We start from the raw sequence: 21618 nt of genomic DNA, 5'->3' as shown, positions 1-21618 counted from the left end.
ATCCTCCTTCACTCTTTTACATGCAAATCACAACCTCTTTCTAGGGAAAAACAAAACAGAAACCAACCTGAAATCTGTGGATCTGGTCCTAGGATGGCCCCTCCCTCGTCTTCCCCTCTCCCCCTCCCTCAGCCTCCTGAGACCATGGAGGCGGAGACAATTGGGATGGAGGCATCAAAACTGCTTTTGCTTACACTCACTCACAGCCTCTCCAGCGCTGCACCATTCGGAGGTACAGCTTGGCCCCCTCATCCGTCTGGATCATCCAGGGACCATCAGAAACAGTTCTGTCTAAATGCACTTGGAGAGAGAAGGAAAGAAACCTTTTTCTCCACACGCCCTTGCATCTGATACCCTTGCCATCTGCCCGTGTCGTGTCGCTTGCAGAGAATCACCCCTTTCCCCTTTCACGCCACACGGGTGGGCAGCCCGCCATGATCGCGATGCGTCACCTCGTGTAGCTGGCGAGTCATTTACCCAAGGCAGCAACTTCAAGGCCAGCAGCAAACACCTCCCTATGCACTGCCTGATAGTTGGGGGAAACAGAAGGCAAGCAGGCAAGAGCAGTGCTAACGGCACTGCTAGGCTGAGCAGAATATGTGAGTTTTATCAAGGGATTTGTAGGAGGCGTGGGCAGCTGTTGCTGGGACTGGCACCACAGGGGTAAAGCAAGGAAGTTGCCAAAAGAGAGCATTTCAGAATCAGGTGTGGCACTTAGGGAATGGTGATAGCAATGAGAAAGCTCGCTCTAGAAAGCAGGGCTTCCCGGCCATGACCATGACAAGGACAAGCTAGAAATGGTGCAGACGCCACCGCTTAAGAACCACTGCAGGGCTGTCTTGCATTACCACCTCTGTTTGCTTTCTTTCCCTAATAAACGCACAGGTCTCTGAAAGAACAGGACCCATTTACCAGGCTCCAGTCCTTATGTAAATATTTCCAGGTCTAGCTAGAAAATTATTTCCGATCCCTTGGTCATTCTCTGTGACCTGCTGTTGTCTTTTTTTAAAATTTCCCTATGTGTGGCTGTGTGCGCGCTCCTGGTGTACATTCATTTTGTTGACGGTTGGCTTTGCAGTTGCATTCCCATGCAGATCAGCAGTTGACATTAGGCAGATGTCTTAATAAAACTCTGTTTACTGGGTTACAAAGTGGAAGCTCTGATTCAATGGAGAGAAGCTCTGATTCAAGACAGAAGGGCTTGGGCACGATCCCAGCTGTAGATTTCTGCAGAAGGCGAGCTTGCAGACATGCAGAAGCGAAGTCCAAGTCCCAGGCAGAATGGCGAAGTGCAGCCTGTGGTTAGCTGTGCTGCTCCCATCCTTCCTTGAAAACCTCAGGGTTAGGTTAGGGATTAAGGGTGGGGTTAGAAGAAGGCAAGCTTGCACACATGCAGAAGCCAAGTCCAATCCCAGGCAGAATAGCGAGGCACAGTCAGCAGTTAGCAGTGCTGCCACCGCCCCCCTCATCCTTCCTTCCTAACCCCCAGGAAGGAATTAGGAGTTAGGGTTAGAAGAAGGCAAGCCTGCAGACATGCAGAAGGCAAGTCCTGGTCCCATCTGGAATAGCAACGCACAGTTGGTGGTTAGCAGTGCTGAGTCCCATGCTTCCTGCTGGCCCCCAGGTCTCTCTGTCGTATTCTCTGCCTGCCTGTCCCCCTGCCCTGTTACTCTCTCCTACTGTCTGCTCCCTTCACTCCAGTGAGAAACAAAACAAAACTTTATAGCTGTCTTCCTGGTAGCTGTGCCTGGTAGACACATTTACTTTCAAGTGTAAACTCTCTTGCCAATGTTACTTTAATTCACTAAACTGCATGAAAACAGGTGCAGAGGTTCGTGTGTGTGTGTGTGTGTGTGTGTGTGTGTGTGTGTGTGTGTGTCAGGGCTGGTGCAAGACCTCCCGGAAGCCCATGTCTGTGGTCTTGGTAAGGCTCCCTTTCTACATGTTCCCCTACAATCTTCTGGTTTTCCTTTGGTGAGGCTCCTTATTTTATATACAACCCGTCTGCAATTTTCATTCCCTGTTGGCAGGAACCATGTCCGTCCTGTTGGCTATAATTTCTTTAGTGTCCAACACACATGGAAGAGACCGTCTAGGTATTTTCAGTTTCAAATGAGAAAGCAAGAGTACGATAGCTACGGTGATGTAACGATAGCATTGGTTCCGTTGGGGGGAACATCCTCAGATTAGGACCGAGCCAGCTCTGTAGAATATGCCACAGAGTGTGGGAATGCCTTGGGCTGTGGGGGGTGTTGGCTCTCTGTCCAAGTTGACCTCCTGGTTTATAGACACTACTGACAGCCTGCAAGCTCAAGAAACCTGTCTTCTCTGTGTTACCTTGGTAACTCCTGGGAGGCCTCTGATCCTGGTGGGCTTGGAGTCCAGGGAGAGACCAAAAATGACCTCTCACTAATGTAGAGCCGAAGGGATGCTTCTATCTCTAGCAGGAAATGGTATGTTCATTCCTGATTCTGCTTTGACAGAAGACGCAAGAAGCCAGCTGGGGGCCAGATGCTCCAGTTGGCCATCAAGAGTTGAGTCACTTTCTTGCCAAAGCCTGTGTCCACTCACACTTCTGCCTGGAGCACATCAACTCAGCCACCTGTGACCGTATAGAACAGATGGTTGATCTTCTAGGGCCAAAGGCAAGAAAGTTGTTCATTTACGTGACATATTTTTTTTTAAAATGCCCTCTTGCAGGAGAAGTGCAGCCCTGTGATTGAGTGGCTTTCCTTTTTCATTCTGTTGGGAACAGATCATCAGAGAGAAAGGTCTTGATGACATCATGCAGATCCTACCATGAGGAGCCAGGGAGAAAAGGGGAACAGCTTTCCACTCTACATTTCTGTGCTGGAAATTGAGACTGGAACAAGAGAGGAATCTGTGAAAGTTTTGCTTGAGGGCTCAGAATTCAAACATATGTCCCTGCAAATGGACCATATGTTCCAGTCTTTACAGAGGCGAAGTTCCCGGGGCATCCTGGGGTTTCTCTAAGTAAAGATTAAAGTTCAGCAAATGCCGTCCACGCTGGTCCACTGACTTTTGCAGCTGGCCAGCCCTTGTGTAAATCACGCAATTAGCCTCAGATAAACGTCCTAAGCTCCTTTTCTCCTTTCTGCTGTCTACTGGGTCCTCCTGGGAGTTTACATCCCTGGGGAAACTGCGAGTCTGTTTGGCAGAAACCATTCTTTATACATGTGCACGCCAGAGGATGTCAGGGTAAAAGAAGCTATGGCTATCGGGTCTAGCAACACAGCAGCCCTGAGTCATTCATGGCTACCAAAAATCTGCGCCTCTCCCCCAGTTCGGCGGCCACATGCTGCTCCAGAATCAGGAGGTCACAGTGATGATGACGAAATACAATGGATAGATTTTATCTGTCTGGCAAAATCTTAGGTGATTTTGTTTTCACCCAGGGATCCAGGATGCACAGGGGCCATATCCTTTTTAAGGTGTAGCCAAGAGACAGAACTTTTCAGAAATCCCCTGTAAACCAAAGGAAGTCCATGTGTTACAAGCAACCCCTCCAGTTTCTGCTTTTTTAAAAAAATCTCCCTTCACCCTACCCTTTCCATGCAAAGCCACACAACTGGTTTAAGAGAAATGTCTGATCTTAGCCTGGCTGGAGCAGTCATCATTTTTGGTCGCTCATTGGTTGTAACCTTTTTAGTAGTCGAGCTTTGAGATTTGAAAGGCACGTTCAAAGCCTGCCGCACCCATCATCAGACCTCGCTGTGCTTGTAGAGATCCGGGAAATAATAGAGACATCCCACAGCAACTATGTAGGGCAACAGAATGAGGACAGTCAAACAAATACAAAAGTATGTGTTCTTCTTCCTTGAGTGTCTTTGGTGGGTCAGGGAAGAGGGAAGTCATGGCTGCATATTTTCTGGGTTGGTTATTAGGACTCCTCGCAATTAACCTTCAGAGTTTTCCACATGGTATTTCTCAACCAAAGTGTGGCACAGGAGTCCTGCCTCCAGGGTGTGGTACCCAACTTTTTCCTGTCAAGGCAAGTCAGACACACTGGTGAGAAGAGCAGGTGGATCTGAGAAGTGTGAGCCTGGAAAGCCCACTTGGGTAGAACTCCCACCACCCAGAGTCAAGCCTCTCTCTGCCACTCAACTTTGGTAAACCCCCCTTCCACCTGCCCTTCCGAGCCTCAGCTTCCTTATCTCTAAATTGGGCATAATGTTACCTGTTCTGCCTCACCAGGCAATTTTTCTGGCTTGATGGTGACAAATAGACAAAAGGGCTTTTGCTGTTATGTTTGAAGACCCCTGAGATCTTGAGCCCAGGTGTTCTTCCCAGTGAAACAGCTCTTCAGGCTTGAAGCAGCTAAATCATCCTTTGAGCGTAATCACAATTAACCCTGAACTGCATTGCTGTATTTTTTTTTCATTTTTAAAAAAGTTTTATTGAGGTAGAGTTGATTTGCAATATTGCGATCATTCCTGCTGTACAAAGTGATTTAGTTATACATGTAACACATCCATTCTCATTCAGATTCTTTTCCAAAATAGATGATCTCAGAATATTCAGTAGAGTTCCCTGTGCTAGAAAGCAGGTCCCTGTTGGCCAATTATTCCATAGACCTCAGTGTGCATATGCCGGTCCCAAACCCCGAGTCCATCCCTCCCCCCACCTGTTCCCTTTGGTAACTATAAATTTGTTTTCAAAGTCTGTGAGTCTGTTTCTGCTCTACAGATAAGTTCATTTATATCCTTTTTGTAGATTCCCCATATTAGTGCTATCATATGATGTTTGTGTTTCTCTTTCTGATGTACTTAGTATGACAATCTCTAGTTGCATCCATGATGCTGCAAATGGCTTTATTTTGTTCTTTTATATGGCTGAGCAATATTCCATTGTGTATGTATACATACGTCTTTATCCAATCCTCTGTCAAAGAACGCTTGCGTTGTTTCCATGTCTTGGCTGTTGGAAATAGTGCTGCAATGAACATTAGGCTGCATGTATATTTTCAAATTATACTTTTCTCCGGATAGATGCCCAGGAGTGGGATTGCTGGATCATATGGTGGTTCTGTTTTTAGTTTTTTGAGGAACCTCCGCAGTGTTCTCCATACTGGCTGCATCCAGTTTACATTCCCACCAATGGTGCAGGAGGGTTCCCTTTTTTCTGAGCCCTCTCCAGCATTTATCTAATGTTTGTAGTTTGTAGACTTTTTGATGACAGCCATTCTGACTGGTGTAAGGTGGTACCTCACGGTAGTTTTGATTTGCATTTCTCTATAATGAGCGATGCTGAGCATATTTTCGTGTGGTTTTTGGCCATCTGTCTGTCTTCTTTGGGGAAATGTCTGTTTAGACCTTCTGCCCATTTTGAAAGTCTTTGCTTTAGACGGAAAGTTTGATTGTGGTGGGAAGAAACCCATTGCTTCTTGGTTCTTCACAATACTGGTGTGGATTGTGGTGATTCCTTGGAACACAGAGGCTGGGAGGGAAGGCTTCCCATCTTTCAACCAAGCTGGGACGTTTCAGAAAGGAAACACTGGTAATCAGTCCTCTGGAGAAGCAGGTGTAAATCAAGACTATCACAGGCAAGTCAGGGCCTGTGGTGACCTTATCTCTAAGGACAGAAATAGAAAATGGCCAGCAGGATGACAGTGACATTTAGATTTACGTCCAGGATTCCACATCCGGATTCTGCTGGCAGGTCTACCCTTGTGCTTGTGTTGGGGTCTCAACAGTGATCCTATGAATCCTTGCATGTGGGTGAAGTCTAGACCAACGCTTGATCATGTCGCCCATTGCTAATCAGTTACACCATGTATCATACTGACTGTTTCAATGTATCCTGTTGCTAGGTGACCACTGTAGTCAAGGGTCTGACTCTATTTAAAAAAAAAACAAAAAAACAAAAAAAAAAACCAAGATGGAGTTCCCACTGTGGCACAGAGGAAATGAATCCGACTAGGAATCATGAGGTTGCGGGTTCAATCCCTGGCCTCGTTCAGTGCGTTAAGGATCTGGCATTGCCGTGAGCTGTGGTGTGAGTCACAGACACAACTCGGATCTGGCGTTGCTGTGCCTATGGTGTAGGCGGGCAGCTGTAGCTTCTTCAATTAGATCCCTCGCCTGGAAACCTCCATATGCCCGCAAGTGTGGCCCTAAAAAGCAAAAATAAATAAATAAAGTAACAACAACAACAGCAACAAAAAACAAAAAACAAGGTAAAGACTTTTACCAAGATTTAGGGGGTCAGGGGAGAGAATAACCCCTATGAGTTAAGTTTCTGCTTGGGTGCATCAGAGAAAGGAACATTTCAGCTGGGTCTTGAAGGTTGAGTAGGAGTTCCCCAGAAAAAGATACGTGACACCCTTTTTTTTTTTTTTTTTTTTTTTTTTTTTTTGCTTTTTAGGGCCACACCTGCAGCATATGGAAGTTCCCAGGCTGGGGGCCAAATTGGAGCTGCAGCCACCGGCCTATGCCACATCTCACAGCAGATTCGAGCCACATCTGTGACCTACACCATGGCTAACAGCAAAGCCAGATCCTTAACCCACTGAGTAGTGACTCCCTTTTTTGTGGTTTGATTACTGATAGCTTTCAAAGCCAACCCTCCCCCGCATTCTCTTTTGTCCTACCTCTGGACAATCCAATAAAAAAAAAAAAAAGTCAGGAGCTACTTTCCCAGAAGGCGTTAGGAAAATTCAAGCCAGGAAAATCCCAACTCTCGGGCATGTAGGGATGCTTACCCTGGCTCAGCCCCCGACACAATAAAACCTAGAGCCTCCCTCCCCTCCCACTCTCATTTCACTTTAGATCAACCCGGAGACTCTCTCCTCGGGAAATGCTCCTGCTGGCTTCTGTCTGAGTCACAAACTATTTCCAACACATGGGAGCCTGTGTGTCATTTGTCCTTACCTACATATACCCCTGGGAAGGTGGCTGACTAGCATCTCTCAGGGGTTGCTGCTCTCCCAAATCAAACAGCACCCTAGCTAGCTGAGCACACAGCCATCGCTACATAAAAACACCTGTCACGGAGTGACGTGTGAAACACACACAAAGCAACGCAGCCACTGTTGTGAAAGACAACCTCAAACTATTTAACTTCCCAACTTCCCAACTAAACCCTGGGTTCTCCCCACACCTCAAGTCCAACATAACCTTTTGCAAATGTAACTTTCCAATCTGTGTAGCTGTTGTCATGGGAAGGGAAAATAATCTCACAGAACCCACTTCCAGTTTACAGAGATGTCTTGGATCTGACTTTCTTGTGGTTCCAAGCCAAGGAATTTATTTATTTTTTTTTAATAAAGATTTTTAGTTTTTCCATTATAGCTGGTTGACCGTGTTCTGTCAGTTTTCTACTGTACAGCAAAGTGATCCAGGTACACATACGCGTATACATTCTTTCCAAGCCAAGGACTTAAACTCCTTGTCTTCGTGATCTCTTGCTGTGTAACACATTCCTAGAAGATCACTGGCTGAAAATAGCACACACTTATCACATGCGGAGTCTGTCTCTCAGGGTCAGGCCCCCCAGTGCAGCTCCCACTGGGTGTCATGAGGTTGTAGCCAGGGGGTCAGCTAGGACAGTGGTTTCATCCAAAGACTTGGATGTTGTTGAAGGATGAGCTTCCAGAGTCACCTGACTGTCGTCAGGATTTTTGAGTCCTGACGATTTAGGGATGGCTGTTAGCTGGAGCCCAGGGATTTAGGGATGGCTGTTACCTGGAGCTGTCCCTCTGGGTACAGCTCTTCTCTTGACTTCTCCATACGGTTGCCTATTTCTCCAAAGTCCAGCACAAGAGAAAGGATCTGCTGGAAAGACAGAAGTCACCCTTGGATGTCACCTAATCACAAGAATGACAACCCGTCTTTGATGTATTGCTTAGAATCAAGGCACCAGGGGAGTCCACGTGCAAAGGAAGGGATGAAACAGGATAAATCAGGAGGTAGGCTTATCTTGGAGTCTGCTCATGGCACGCCCCAAATCCAGGAACACACACTTGAAGTTACGGTCCTTGCCTTGGTGAACCCACCTTATCCATCTCCTCGCAAGAGACAAGACAGCATGACAGCTGGACGAGAGTGGTATAAGCCAGTGCTTCTCAGCCCTTTTCCACAATTGGACCCGAAAGTGCTTTTCCACACACCTGTTCCAAATCCACCCTTGATGAAGTTTTAACAAATATACTGCTTCTCTCTTCTATATTTCTGAACTCTGTACATAAAATCAGTATGATTCTTTTTTTTTTTTTTAATGCACAGGTTTGTTTTGTTTTGTTTTAAATACACAGATTTTTAACTATTTTATTTCCTTTCCTCTCCTTTTTTGGCCACTCTGCAGCATATGGAGCTCCCGGGCCAGGGATCAGATCTAAACCGCAGTTATGACTTAAGACACAGCTGTGACAACTAAGGACCCTTAACCCACTGTGCCTGGCCAGGGATTGAACCTGCATACCAGTTCCAAGATGTCACCAATCCCATTGGACCACAGCAGGAAGTCCAAGTATGACTCTTTTCACATCCCAAGACTGAATTTTCACCCCATTTGGGACAGTAACATCTTTAAAGAATGCATACCCTACAGTCAGACTGCCTAGATTTCTCTCTCCTTTGCACCACTTACCAGCTTGGTGATCTTAGGCAAGTCCCCAAACCCCTCTGCACGTTCATGAACTTTCTTAATTGTAAAGGAGCATCACAGGAACATCTACCACTTAAGGTTGTTACGGGGATAAAAATGACACAGTGTGTGTGACGTACATGGGACAGACTTAGTCGGCAGGAAGAGCATAATAACTCCTGGCTTCTGTTCCTGCAACGTGCAAAGCACCATGCCTAGCACCGGGAATACCAAGGCAAAACGAGAGCCTCAAGGAGGCTTTGTCAAAGGAGACAGAACAATGACAGAAGGTACGGTATGTGCTATAAGAAGGTTAGAGTCGAGATGATTGGGGCATAGAGAAAAGGGGGTGCCTAAAATTCCAGGAGGAGCGAGGAGAACAGGAGAAGGAGGTGTTTCTCAGAGAAAAGAGAGAGCTGAAGAATGAGAATCCATTTGAGAGCTGAGGAAGGAAGAACGGAACGCAAGCAACGGCAGTGACTGATGGAGAGGAAGAAGAGGATGAGACAGGTCACCACGTGGTAGAACATGATATTTCCCCCCAAAATTTGCTGGCAGAAATGTGTGCTTTTTCAGGTTTCTTTTGCTTCATTCATCTATTCATTCGTCTACACACTTATCCACCCACTATCATTCCATCTGTCTCTCCATAGACCTGAGTTGCCCATCCTTCTGTCCATTTGCCCACCCATCCTTCTATCCATCTGTCCATCCACCTCATCCTTCTATCCACCCATCCACTGATCCATCCACCAGTCCACTTTTCTGCCCATTCACTTGTCCATCTATCCATCCATGCACACATCTACTTATCCATCCATTTACCCACTCACCCGTCCACCCACTTACCTATAGCCCCACCCGTCTCTCCATCCATCCAGCCACCCATCTATCTACCCCTACAACCACCAATCCACCTTTCTACCCACCCACCCACCCATCCACCCATCCACAAACCTACCATTTATTCACCCATCCCATCCTTCTTTTCTTCCATCTACCCATTCATCCATCCACAAATCCAGCCATCCATCAACCCACCCACTGATCCATCCATTTATTTACCGATTCTCCCACGCTCTCCGTCTGTCCCTTCATCCACCCTCAGATCCATCCATCCATCTATCCATTTATTTACTCCTTTTCCCGTCCTCTCCTCCCAACCATTCACATCCTTACATACATTCATCATCTCTCTTTCCACAGAGGTTTTCAGGTGGCTTGGCAAGACACCTAAAATATATATATATATATATTAAAAATACGTAAATAAACCAACAGTGTGATAAACAAACCAAATACAGAAATCAGGTCAGCATGGAAAGGAGAGAACCTTGAATAGGGACACAGAGGAGAGCCAGGGATTCGGTGTATAGAAGCACACATCCCTGTGACGCATTATACTGCCAGATGAGGGTCCTACATCTGGCCTGCTAACCTGTGGGGCTGCTTCTGCTTCCAAGGTGGCCTCTATGTGTTCAGACAAGACTACAGAGAAATGACTGAAGTCGAAAGGGAGGCATCTCCTAACGTGTTGACTGTACTTCATCTCCATCAAACACCTGGTGGCATTTGAGCAGACACTGACAAATACACTCCCTCTCCCCATTTATCCTTCACCAGCATCTAAAGTGAGTTGGGCCGTGGAGGCAAGATGCAGCTGATGACACCTGGGTCGGGATTCAAACACTTCCCCCTGAAAATCCATTTTACTCCTTGGCTGTTAGCCACATTTACTAAAGGAAAAATGTATACTTAACATGTCGCAAAAAAAAAAAAAAAAAAAAAAACTCTGCAAAATACCTAAATATAGATTGCTTCATTACCTTCAAATCAGCCCGAAAAGAAGACAGAGGCTGGCGCTCTGGAGGAATCAAGAAGCTGGGGAACCGTGGTACCGTCTGCAATCAGGAGGAATTACAATTATGGCACCAAGCACTAATCCTGGAAAATCAAAACACAGTTAGGCAGCCACGAAATCCCCTTATAAAAGACACTCATCGTTATCCAGCCTCTTTCCCCCCCTAGAAAATGAAGCGTCGGAGACATCATGCCAGCCCTTAGCCGTTTGCCGTAGCACGGTCATTATTCTTTATGGCGCTCCTGAATATACTCATCAAACCCAAAACCAAGTTCACCTTCCAAATGCATGCTCTCGTCCTTCCACGTAAAGTTAATCAAAGTTGTAAAAGTGCTCTATTCCGTATCTTTATTTGTCCCCACGGGGACAGGGGAGTAACAAAAATGGGATGCACTGGAGAAGCGCAGAACTCAGCCAAGAATCCTTGAGATGTTATTGTCTCCTGTCTGTGCTCGAAAAGAACCCGCGTGGAGATTAACCCTCTCCTGGAAAACACTGTATGGGCTTCTGGAGAAGAGCTTGCCTTGTCGTTAGGAAGTTCTTTCGTATGTCTAACCTGACTCCTTCATGCTGTAGTAATTTGGGGGTCCTGAACTGAACATTAGAAAGAATCTGTGTATGTTTTCCAGGGTTCTTAAAATACTCTGAGGCCATACTCAAACCTTCACAGAGTTCCCATTGTGGCTCAGGGGGTCAAGAATCTGACTAGTGGATTTCCACTGTGGCTCAGAGGTAATGATCTGACTTGTATCCATGAGGACATGGGTTTGATCCCTGGCCTTGCTTAGTGGGTTAGGGATCTGGCATTGTGGTCAGCTGTGATGTAGGTCACAAACACGGCTCAGATCTGGCGTTGCTGTGGCTATGGTGTTGGCCAGCGGCTGCAGTTCTGATTTGACCCCTAGCCTGGGTTCAAACACTTCCCCCTGAAAACCCATTTTACTCCTTGGCTGTTAGCAGCATTTACTAAAGGAAAAATGTATAAATGTATTTATAAAGGAAAAATGGGGCTTTTTAGGGCCCCATATGCCATGGATGTGGCCCTAAAAAGCAAAAAAAAAAAAAAAAAAAAAAAAAAAAAGGATCTGATGTTGCTGTGAGCTGTGGTGTAGGATGCAGATATGGCTCAGATCCTGCGTTGCTGGAGCTGTGGTGTAGACCAGTGGCTACAGCTCCACTTTGATGCTGAGCCTAGTAACTTCCATATGCTGCAGGTGCAGCCCTAAAAAAGAAAGAAACACTTTACGACACCAGTGGAAGAGGGGTCTACATAGCTTCTTTTCCTTCCTTATGTCAACACCTTTTCTAGAACATGCCAGAATCAAACCATACAGGATATTTCGTGTAGGGCAGAGATGGTGTTTCATCCTGTTTTGTACGCATACCACACAGCATATTTATGGGCCCACGATGAATATTCATACATCTTCCTGGAAAGAATGAGTAAATCCATGTATCGATACTTCCTGATTCAATACAAACCACTTCAGACAAGGTTACTGAATTATTTCTGGGTTGAACTATGTGCAATTGATATTCTCTGTAGGTCAAAATCAGTGGAAGAGCAACGGCATGCCAATATTTGCATTCTCCTGCTGATATTTATAACTTTTTTCCTTAGCGACATCAGAAAAAGTAGTTTGAGTTGGGGATGTATGAATAGCATTTCACCTCGGGAAAATAAGCAAAGTGAAGATCGGATAAAAAACTAAAATATTCCATTTGGGAAGGCACTCTTTTGATTAAGGGATCAAGCTTGGGTCACTGGGGATGCTTCTTTTCGTGTGTGTCCAACAAGCTGAGGCATGTAGACCAGCAAAGCAGGTGTTGCATCTTTTCTGGACTTAGCCTGAAGAGCTAATGAATCTGTTAAAAATGAGCATCAAAGGAAAATCTGAATAGACATTTTCCCAAAGAAGACACACAAATGGCCAACAGATTCATGAAATTGTGTTCAACATCACTAATCATCGGGGAAATGCAAATTGAAACCAGAGTAAGCTATCACCTCGCACCTGTTAGAACGACCTTTATAAAAAAAAAAAGATACAAGATAACCAATGTTGGCAAGGATGAGGAGAAATGGGAAGCTTTGTGCACTGCTGGTGGGAATGTAATTTGGTGCAGCCACCACGGAGAACAGTACGGAGGTACCTCCAGAAATTAAAAATACAATCACTGTATGATGCAGCCATCCCACTCCTGGGTGTTTATCCAACGAAGACAAAATTACTATCTTGAAAAGACACCTGCACCCCTGTGTGCATTGCAGCACTATGTACATCAACAGCCAATTCATGGAAACCACCCAAGTGTCTGTCAATGGATGAGTGAAGAAATATTCCTCTAACTGGCACAGTTTCTCTAAAGGATGTGGTAAGTTCAGGTAGATACCTAGTACTCCTAGGGGCTTTCATTCAGTGGATGAAACATATGTTTCACTTCTGTAGCTAGAACAAGTCGGAGACATATAAACAGGAACACAGGGGGTTGGGTAGGGGCAAGAAAGTATCAAGAATTGAGGAAAAGCAATGTAAAAACGTTGAAAGCATAGTCTTTTCAAGTCGGCTCCCCACCCATCTGACTCTCTGGATGCAGGACTTTCCATGCTAAGCCCCAACATCCTCAGCCAGCCGGGATGCATATTTCCATCCTGTTTCCAAATAAAGATAAATTTGTCCACGGAAGAGGGGAAAAGATTGGAATTAACCACCCAGCAGAGAGATTAAATTATTCATTTGTTCAAACCCTGCATTAAAGAGTTCCTCCTGTGGTTCAGGGGTTATGAACCCAACTAGCATCCATGAGGACATGGATTCGATCCCTGGCCTTGCTCAGCGGGTTAAGGATCTGGCATTGCTGTGGCTGTGGTGTAGGCTAGCAGTAGCAGCTCCAATTCCATCCCCAGCCTGGGAACATCCATATGCCCTGGATATGGCTGTAAAAAGAAAAAAAAAAAGTGGGTTACATATTTGTGATGGTTTAATTCTGTGGTAAGGTGTTTAGGGTAAAAAAATTGTGATACAGGCTACTTTCAGTAAATATATTACCTATTGGAAGTAACATATATATCATTAACATATCTATAACATGTATATAAGTGTGTGTATACGTATTATATGTATGTGTGTATATATATGTATGTGTGTGTGTGTATATATATATACACAGACAGGACTTAATGATAAACCTTAAAAACTAGGCTCATTGGTTTTGTTTGGTTTTGTTTTTTGAATGCAAGCTAGTTGGGTAACATTTCCATTCGTCTTGCCTAGCTCAGTGGGCTCTGATGACACAATGGGGGTACAACGAACACAGATCAAAAGTAGGAAACTGAAACATGTGCTCCCAACACTTAAGTAGGGCATTTTGCTCTGACAACGAATCAGGTTGGGGGGGGGGTACCCCACAGCGGGCCACCAGGAAATGGCAGCGTGCTGCCTTGGACTGAGTGAGAGATGGAGTCTGGGTGACCTTTAACTGCCTGGTCCAGTTTCTGGAGGGATAAAAGGAGCATCTTCAACATCTCCCTCTTTGGTTGTTCCTTCCCCTGCCGTTTGCAGAGAGCCAGGAGGTCTCAACGTGTGTCTCTCTTGGCTGGGGCGGGAGGTAGGGTGGGAGCTGACACACCAGCCCTGCCATCGCCTCGTGCACGGAGTCACGGAACGGCTTTCCCACGAAGGCACAGGTCCTTTCTCCCGCTGTAATTCTCCTTGCAAGACGGGCGTTGCTCTGCGTAGCTGCAGACAGAGACTGCTGCTCTCGACACACATTTCTCAACTGTCGGTGAGCTAATAAGCGTGAGACTGTTCACCTGCTGGGTTTCTGTGAGTAAATGTTATTTCCCAACTTACCATAAAGTCCACCCTAAGCGCAGAGGGTCCGTTTGAATGTACAGGGGTCATAAGGTCAAAAGCCACCCAGGAAATACCAATTATAATTCCATAAAGGACACCTGTGCAGCCCACACAGGGCACAGCCGCCCCCTCCTCACCCCTCATTGCTCATTTCGTGGCTCATTTCCAGACCGCGGCCACCTGGATCCATTAGGCGCGCTAATACCTCTGGGGAACGCCACCTGCCAATCAGGAAAAGCGGGGAATCTGGATCCGTCTTCAAACGCTGCTCCTGCCCCCGGCCAGGGCAGAGGGACGCTGGCTGAGGGCAGTGTAAGAGCCGTGGGGACGTGGTCCTGGATGCACGAGGAAGAGCTGACCGTGCCGCGTTCCACGTCGCTGAGCCCTGCCGCGCGCCTCGTGGGCCGCCTGGGAGCCCTCGGCGCGCTGGGAAGCCGTGGGAAGAAGAGAGGAAGCTGGCGTTGGTCAGGAGCCCGATTCTAAAAGGACACCCTTTGACTTTTATACCTTTGGTCTGAGAGTATGGCGGGAACGAAGAGAAGAAGCGGAGGCAGAAAGGACTGAGCCGGCGGCCTTTGGTAGGTAAGCTCTGTGCGGAGCTCTGTTCTTCCGCAGCCCCAAGCCCGCCTTCCCCGTGGGTGGGACAGCGGTCATGCTGCCTAAGGTTGAGGGGGCAGGCGTACGGGTACCCGCTAGGACCACGTAGAGACGGTTAGCTCCCTAGGCTGATGCTGGCAGAGGGGAGGCTGCAGAAACCAGGCGGTTGAAACCAGAGAGAACAGACAGCAGGATGCACGACCGGGGACGCCATCCTGCCTGGGAGCCTCCTGGCGCCCACTGTGTGGTTCCAGCCCAGCTGCCTCACCTCCTCCCAGGAGCCTCTTGGAAGTGCACATTCTCAGCCCCACTCGAGATGCCCCCGCCTCAGTCAGGGACTCGGGGTGGGACAGGTGGGCACGAGGGCGTGAACTCAGCAGTGAGTGGTTTCACTACTCTTTTTCGTTTAAAACCTATTTTGTGTGTTGAAGTCTAGTTGCTGCACAGTTTATGTCCGTTGCAGGTATCTACCATCGTGACTCCCTACTTTGAAACGTTCTATTGCATGTGTCGTTATTATAAAGTATTGGCTATATTCTCCGTGTTGCACAGTATCTCTTTGTGGCATATTTTATACCTAAGAGTCTGTACCTCTTACTCCCCTCCCCTCCCCTGCCCCTCCCCCCGCTGGTTACCACTGGCTTGTTCTCTAGATCTGTGAGTCTGCTTTGTTCTTCTTATACTTAGTTTGTTGTATTCTTTTAGATTCCACATATAACTGATGTCATAAGTATCTGTCTTTCTCTGACTTCACTTTGCATGATACCCCTCCCGGTCCATCCATGTTGCTGCAAAGAGTATCTGCATGAAAAAGCACTTCAAGGAGATTCAAGTACATGGTCAAGGTTGATCGCCATGGCTTAGAAGGAGGACTTTGTTGGTTTAAAAAAAAAAAAAAAATTAGGAGTTTCTGTCGTGGCTCTGTGGTGAATGAATCCAGCTAGGAACCATGAGGTGGCGGGTTCCATCCCTGGCCTCGCTCAGTGGGTTAAGGATCCGGCATTGCCATGAGCTGTGGTGTAGGTCGAAGACACGGCTCGGATCCCACATTGCTGTGGCTCTGGTGTAGGCCCGCAGCTACAGCTCCAATTAGACCCCTAGCCTGGGAATCTCCACATGCCACAGGAGCGGCCCTAGAAAAGGCAAAAAGACCAAAAAAAGAAAAAGAAAACAAAACCGATGTTTGGGAGAAACCGAGAGATGAGGCAAGTTTGCAAGAAAATATTTGCGGCGGGAAGAAGAGGACAGGGCTTCCTTTTTAACCCAGGCGTGTGAGATGGTACAGGGCAGGGTAGAGAACCGGGTCCACTGGTGAGGTGGTATTCCCACCAGTGGGCACTGAAACACAAGGCTGGTAGAATCAGGTTGAAGGCTGGCCTGAAGCTGAGTCCAGGACAAGGACCAGAGGTACCTAGAACCCGTGCTCGGTCGAGGCTGAATGGATAGGAGGGAACCAGGGGGTCCTATTTGCTGAGTAGATAAATCTCTGTACTTTCCATCCTTCTAGACCAGAGGGACTCTAACCGTTTCCATGCATCCATGTGTAATACCCCCTCCCACCTTCGTTCAGCTTCAGTTGTCCTGATACATTTTATTTTTGCTTTTTTCTAGGGCTGCACCTGCAGCATGTGGAAGTTCCCAGGCTAGGGTTGAATTGGAGCTACAGCTGCAACATATACTGCAGCTCATGGCCACGCTGGCTCCCTGACCCACTGAGCGAGGCCAGGGATTGAGCGGACATCCTCATGGATACTAGTCAGGTTCATTTCCCCCAAGTCGCAGCGGGACCTCCCTGTCCTGTTATGATTTGACTTGGCTCTTCTTATGAAGTAAGTTGTTGCTGTCGTCAGTATTGTTGACTTAGGGTTGGTCAGTCTTGTGTTGTCCCTCTGGAGGCTGGAAAGCTAGAACTGTGCTCAGAAAATTGCATGTGCAGATACATTGCCGTTTCATGGAAAGATTGGGCTCTGTTCCTTTCCAACTCCGAGGCTTTGTACGCCCTGGCAGTGCAGGTTCCTGGTGGATCGGTGTTGTCATCTATAAGCCACAGGGGACAGAAGCAGAACGGACCACTCAGGGGACTGGGATTCTGAGGCTGGGGGTCATGCTCCACCCCAACCCCCCCGCCCCCAGGACACCAGCGGGCAGCCCCATGATGGCAGGGTTTCAGCTGCTTCATCTTGCATGACGGTACTTGAGTTGAACTGCATATATGGTCCTTTTCAGGTCTGAAATTCCAGTTTATCCTCTGGATTCCCATTCCTGCATCATGCCTAGTACCTGAGAGCTTCACTCCACATCTTCTGTGATGGTTAAAAGCCTCGGCCATAAATGCAAACAGTACATAATCTTCTTTCATTTCCCTCTCTTGGACAAATACAGTAACCTATCCTCCAAGAGTTAGGAGCTCTCTGCTGAATCAGAAGGTCTTTGTTTAGGCTGCTAGCACACAAGTACCACAGGCTGGGCAGCTTCATTATGAACATGTATTTCTTGCAGCCCTGGAGGCTTCAAGTCCCAGGTCAAGGCAGCAGCAGATTCACTGTCTGGGGCAGACCCCCCACTTCCTGGCTCATGGATGGCCGTCTCATTGCTGGGTCTTCACGTGGTGGGGGGCAGGAGCAAGAGGTCTCTCTGGGGCCTCCTTTACAAGGACCCCAATTCCATCATGAGGGCTCAGAACCTGTTCACCTGCCAGAGACCCCAACCCCTCACACCATGCCACGGGGGTCAGGGTTCCACCTATAAATTGGGGGGAACATACACATTCTGTCCATTGCACTGAATGGCTGAGTTAACTGGAAATAAGGCAGTCCCCAAGAACAGCTTTTTAAACAGTGGACAGAGGACCCCGATTCTTCCACAGGCTCCTCATTTCTTAGTCGCCAGCAAAACCTCTCCTTTCGGTGTCTGCAGCTTAATTAAGTCTTCTGGGGGAAGGTAGGAAGAAAGGTGACCTTTACAACCAAATGGCCTTTGTTCACGTCGTAGACAAATGGATTTTTCTTTTCTTTTTTTAGGGCCTCACCCATGGTATATGGACGTTCCCAGGCAAGGGGTCAAATTGCAGCTGCAGCTGCCGGCCTACACCACAGCCACAGCAATGCCAGATCCAAGCCACTTCCTTGACTTACACCACAGCCCACAGCAACGCTGGATCCTTAACCCACGGAGCGAGGCCAGGGATTGAATTCGTATCCTCATGGATACCCTTTTTGTTCATTACCACTGAGCCACTTCGGGACTCTCCCAAGCTGATTTTCTCAGGCCTGTTCGGCATGGCCTAGCATCTGGGAGAGAAGATCTCATTATTGGTTACTGTAGGGGAGCACAGAGGAAGGCCCCCCCCCCCCAAGATTATTGGTTCTGTAGAATCCCAGCCTTTGAGTGTAGGTATGGCCTTTCCTGTGGTGGAGGTCCGTCCAGTGCTTGGGTTTCGGTGTGGAGCAGAGGTCTTTCTTTAGCAGTTGCCATTTTCAGCTGAGATTACGTTGAACCCAACTCTATAGACATCAAGTGGATCGAGAGGCAGGTTGTGCCAGGATGGGCCTGACCAGTTGGGTGAGCCTTTTCAAAGAAGACGTAGAGGGCAGGTATGGAAACGGCAGAGCCTGTCGGAAGCCAACCAGTATGAGCCTGACAGCCATAAAGAAATGAATTCTGGAGTTCCCATTGTGGCTCAGCTGCAACAAACCCAACTAATATCCATGAGGATGAGGGTTTGATGCCTGGCCTCGCTCAGTGGGTGAAGGGTCCAGTGTTGCTATGGCTGTGGTGTAGGTCAGCAGCTGCAGCTCCAGCTCAGACCCTAGCCTGGGAACTTCCATATGCCTTGAGTGCAGCCCTTAAAAAAAAAAAAAAAACAAAACAAAACAAAAAAAACCTGAATTCTGCCAACATGCAGACAGATGGGAAGAGAATCCTCTTGTCCACATAAGAATACAGCCCCTCTCTCTTCCCCCCATAGATCTTAGGAGACCAAGGCAATGGCCCCCAAGAGCCAGGACCCAAGCTGGTGTTAGCAGCCAAGTCAGCCTCTCCAGGGTGTGACACCTGCTTCAAATTGGTGCCCAGCTGGTCCCCTGTCAATGTTGGGGGTCTCCATGTAGAAACCCCCTTCTCTGTTGCCCCTGGCCAGCATTGCCAGATCTCTTACTCAGTCCTTGAAGGGAAAGATGAAAGAAGGAGCACATCAGATGAGAGGTCTGATTTCTCAGAATATTCCTCTCATACAGTGGAATATCTTCTTCCACTCTTTTTTCCTTTTCTTTTCTTTTTTCTTTCTTCCTTTTTTTTTTTTTAATGGCTGCACCTGTAGCATATCGAAGTTCCCAGGCTAGGGGTTTAATCAGAGCTGCAGCTGAGACCACAGCCATGGCGACGTGGGATCCAAGCCATGTCTGTGACCTACACCACAGCTCATGGTAACACCGGATCAAACCTGCATCCTCATGGACACTTTGTTGGGTCCTTAACCCCCTGTGCCACAAGGGAACTCCCCTCATCCACCCTTTTTAAATATCAGCCTTGGTCTGAAAATTAGTCACAGAGAGATCAGGAGAAAAGCACACCCCTTTTGTTCAGTGTTTACCTGGCAGTCTTCACAGGAGGATGAAAACCCAATCAAGTGACCAGACCAGGAAGTTTTTATACCTTCCAGACAAACAATACATTTATACAGAGTTGATGAGAACTTGGGGATTAGTGAATGGTGGGGAAGCACCTAGGGAGGTGAGGGTTAGTTTAACGAGGTTGACTGTGCAAATTTCTCAGCCCCCCCCAGTTCCCATCTCTGGTGATAAGAATGTGTTCTTGTCTCCTGGTACCAGAACAGCACCTCTCATATGGGAGCTTTGTAACCGGTTTTGCTGAGGAAGTTCAAGCTTAAGGGGTGATGGAGGACACTTGAATGACCCTCCTGCTAGTGCCATTTCCTCAAAGTCCTTCACCTTGAAACACTCAATCTGCCGATGTGTCATATTTGGGGAGTAGCATGTCCCGAACCCCATCAACAGCGAGACAAGACGAACAGCCCAAAACAAAACAAAAACCATTTTGCTGACAAGCATTATCAATTTTTAAAAAAACTAGATTTAGCACAAGCTTGACATTCAAGCTCCATTCCGAGTTGCCATCGTAGGAGACAAGAAAGGTCAGGAAACTGACAAACTTCTTCCAAGACAAGAATGCAGCGTCGTAAAAGAGAGTTTTATCTTGTAATTGTTTTCTCAGCGGAAAGTTGAGATACATCACTAGGTAGAACTAGGTAGGTGTGACTTTGGCCATAAATCTTCCTGGGGAAGGTTTTGTTGCACTTTTTTTCCCCTAACAGGAAGTTCTATGAAAAATTGTCTTTTAAAGGATAATTTCCAAATGGGAAACCAGATTCCACCAGATAGAAAGTTTATGTATGACTGGATAAGCAATGAAGTCCTGCTGTACAGCATAGGGAACTCTGTCCAGTCTCTTGGGATACACCATGATGGAGGATAGTATGAGAAAAAGAATGTATATATTTATGCATAACTGGGTCACTATGCTGTACTGCAGAAATTGGCGCAACATTGTAAATCAAATATACGTTAATCTTTAAAAAGTCACCCAAAAAGTTGGCATTAACTCCTTGTTGCTGAGTGAACCACTGGGGGTTGTTATAGCTTCTTTCTTGAACAATCCAGAGAAGAGTCCTGTCTACAGGTCAGAGATGTGGACATGCGTGAACAAGTGGAAGCAAATCAACTTCTGTTTCTGTGGGGGAGGGAGGACAGTCGAATTTCCCAAGGCGGGATTTTCAGGTCGATGGCGGAGAATTATTTTGCATAGCTGGCGGGCATTGGGTACTTGCTTAGTTGTAGAATCACTCAAAAGCAAGACGAGGCAGTGGAGACCATCAGAATACACTAGGCAGGAAGAAGATGCTCTAAACGAGGCATGGTTTCCTGTGGAAGCACAAGTGGTGCCCTATACATGCTTTATTTTATGGTTTACCGTGATCTGGTCTGATGGTGTTTACATTTTTCTTTTGCTGGGAACCTTGTGTAACCCTTCAGTTTGGGGGAGAATATTACTGGTTGAGTGTGGTGCAAAAGGAAACAACCTAGTCTAGGCTACAGTGACAGTCTTCCTTGCTTTTAAATTCAGAAGGTTGTTCTTCAGCTTGGAATCCTGCTGTTTTATTTTTTAAATAGAAGTATAGTTGATATACAATGTTTCAAGTTTATAGCAAAGTGAGTCAGTTATGCATATACATATGTATATACATATACACACAATATATACTTTTTCTGCTTCTTTTCTGTTAAGATTTATTACAAAGTATTAAATACAGTTCCTTGTGTTATACAGAAGGAGCTTGCTGCTTATCTGTTTTGTATATAGTAGCGAATCCCAAACTCCTAATTTATCTCTCCCCTACCCTGTCTCCCTTTAGTCACCACAGAATGTTTTCTGTGTCTGTGAGTTTGTTTCTATTTTGTAAAGAAGATTTGCATCAATTTTTTTGGTTCCACATAGAAGTGATATCATATGATGTTTGTCTTTCTCTTTCTGACTTCACTGAGTATGAGAATCCCTATGTCCATGCATTTGCTGCAAATAGCACTATTTCCTTCTTTTTATGGCTGAGGAATATTCCACTGTATATGTACCACATCTTCTTTATCCATGCACCTGTCAATGGACCTCTACGTTGCTTCCATG

At 46.7% G+C, this 21618-nt stretch overlaps 1 protein-coding gene across 47 annotated transcripts in view; it reads left to right on the top strand.

Moving 5' to 3' along the window:
• Window positions 1-21618, top strand: part of LOC106506881 (pseudouridine-5'-phosphatase-like) — a 744469-nt gene that overhangs the window by 396381 nt on the left and 326470 nt on the right. For 23 of the 47 annotated variants that reach the window (XR_014836055.1, XR_014836036.1, XR_014836044.1 and 20 more), the window contains one exon: window positions 14492-15454. The exons of 2 other annotated variants lie outside the window; for them this stretch is intronic. The gene's annotated coding sequence lies outside the window, so the exon portion shown is untranslated. Of the gene's footprint in view, window positions 1-14491; window positions 15455-17145; window positions 21264-21618 lie in introns of those variants that run through there. 22 more of the 47 variants (XR_014836065.1, XR_014836045.1, XR_014836067.1 and 19 more) reach the window with 4 other exon arrangements.

The sequence above is a fragment of the Sus scrofa genome, chromosome Y, assembly GCF_054392235.1.
Source record: "Sus scrofa isolate SSC_HxYL_T2T_F1_AM1 chromosome Y, Sscrofa_HxYL_maternal_Yorkshire_Landrace_v2.0, whole genome shotgun sequence".
Taxonomy (NCBI): domain Eukaryota; kingdom Metazoa; phylum Chordata; class Mammalia; order Artiodactyla; family Suidae; genus Sus; species Sus scrofa.
Note: the sequence above shows the minus strand (reverse complement) of the source record. Positions and strands in the feature narration are given on the sequence as shown.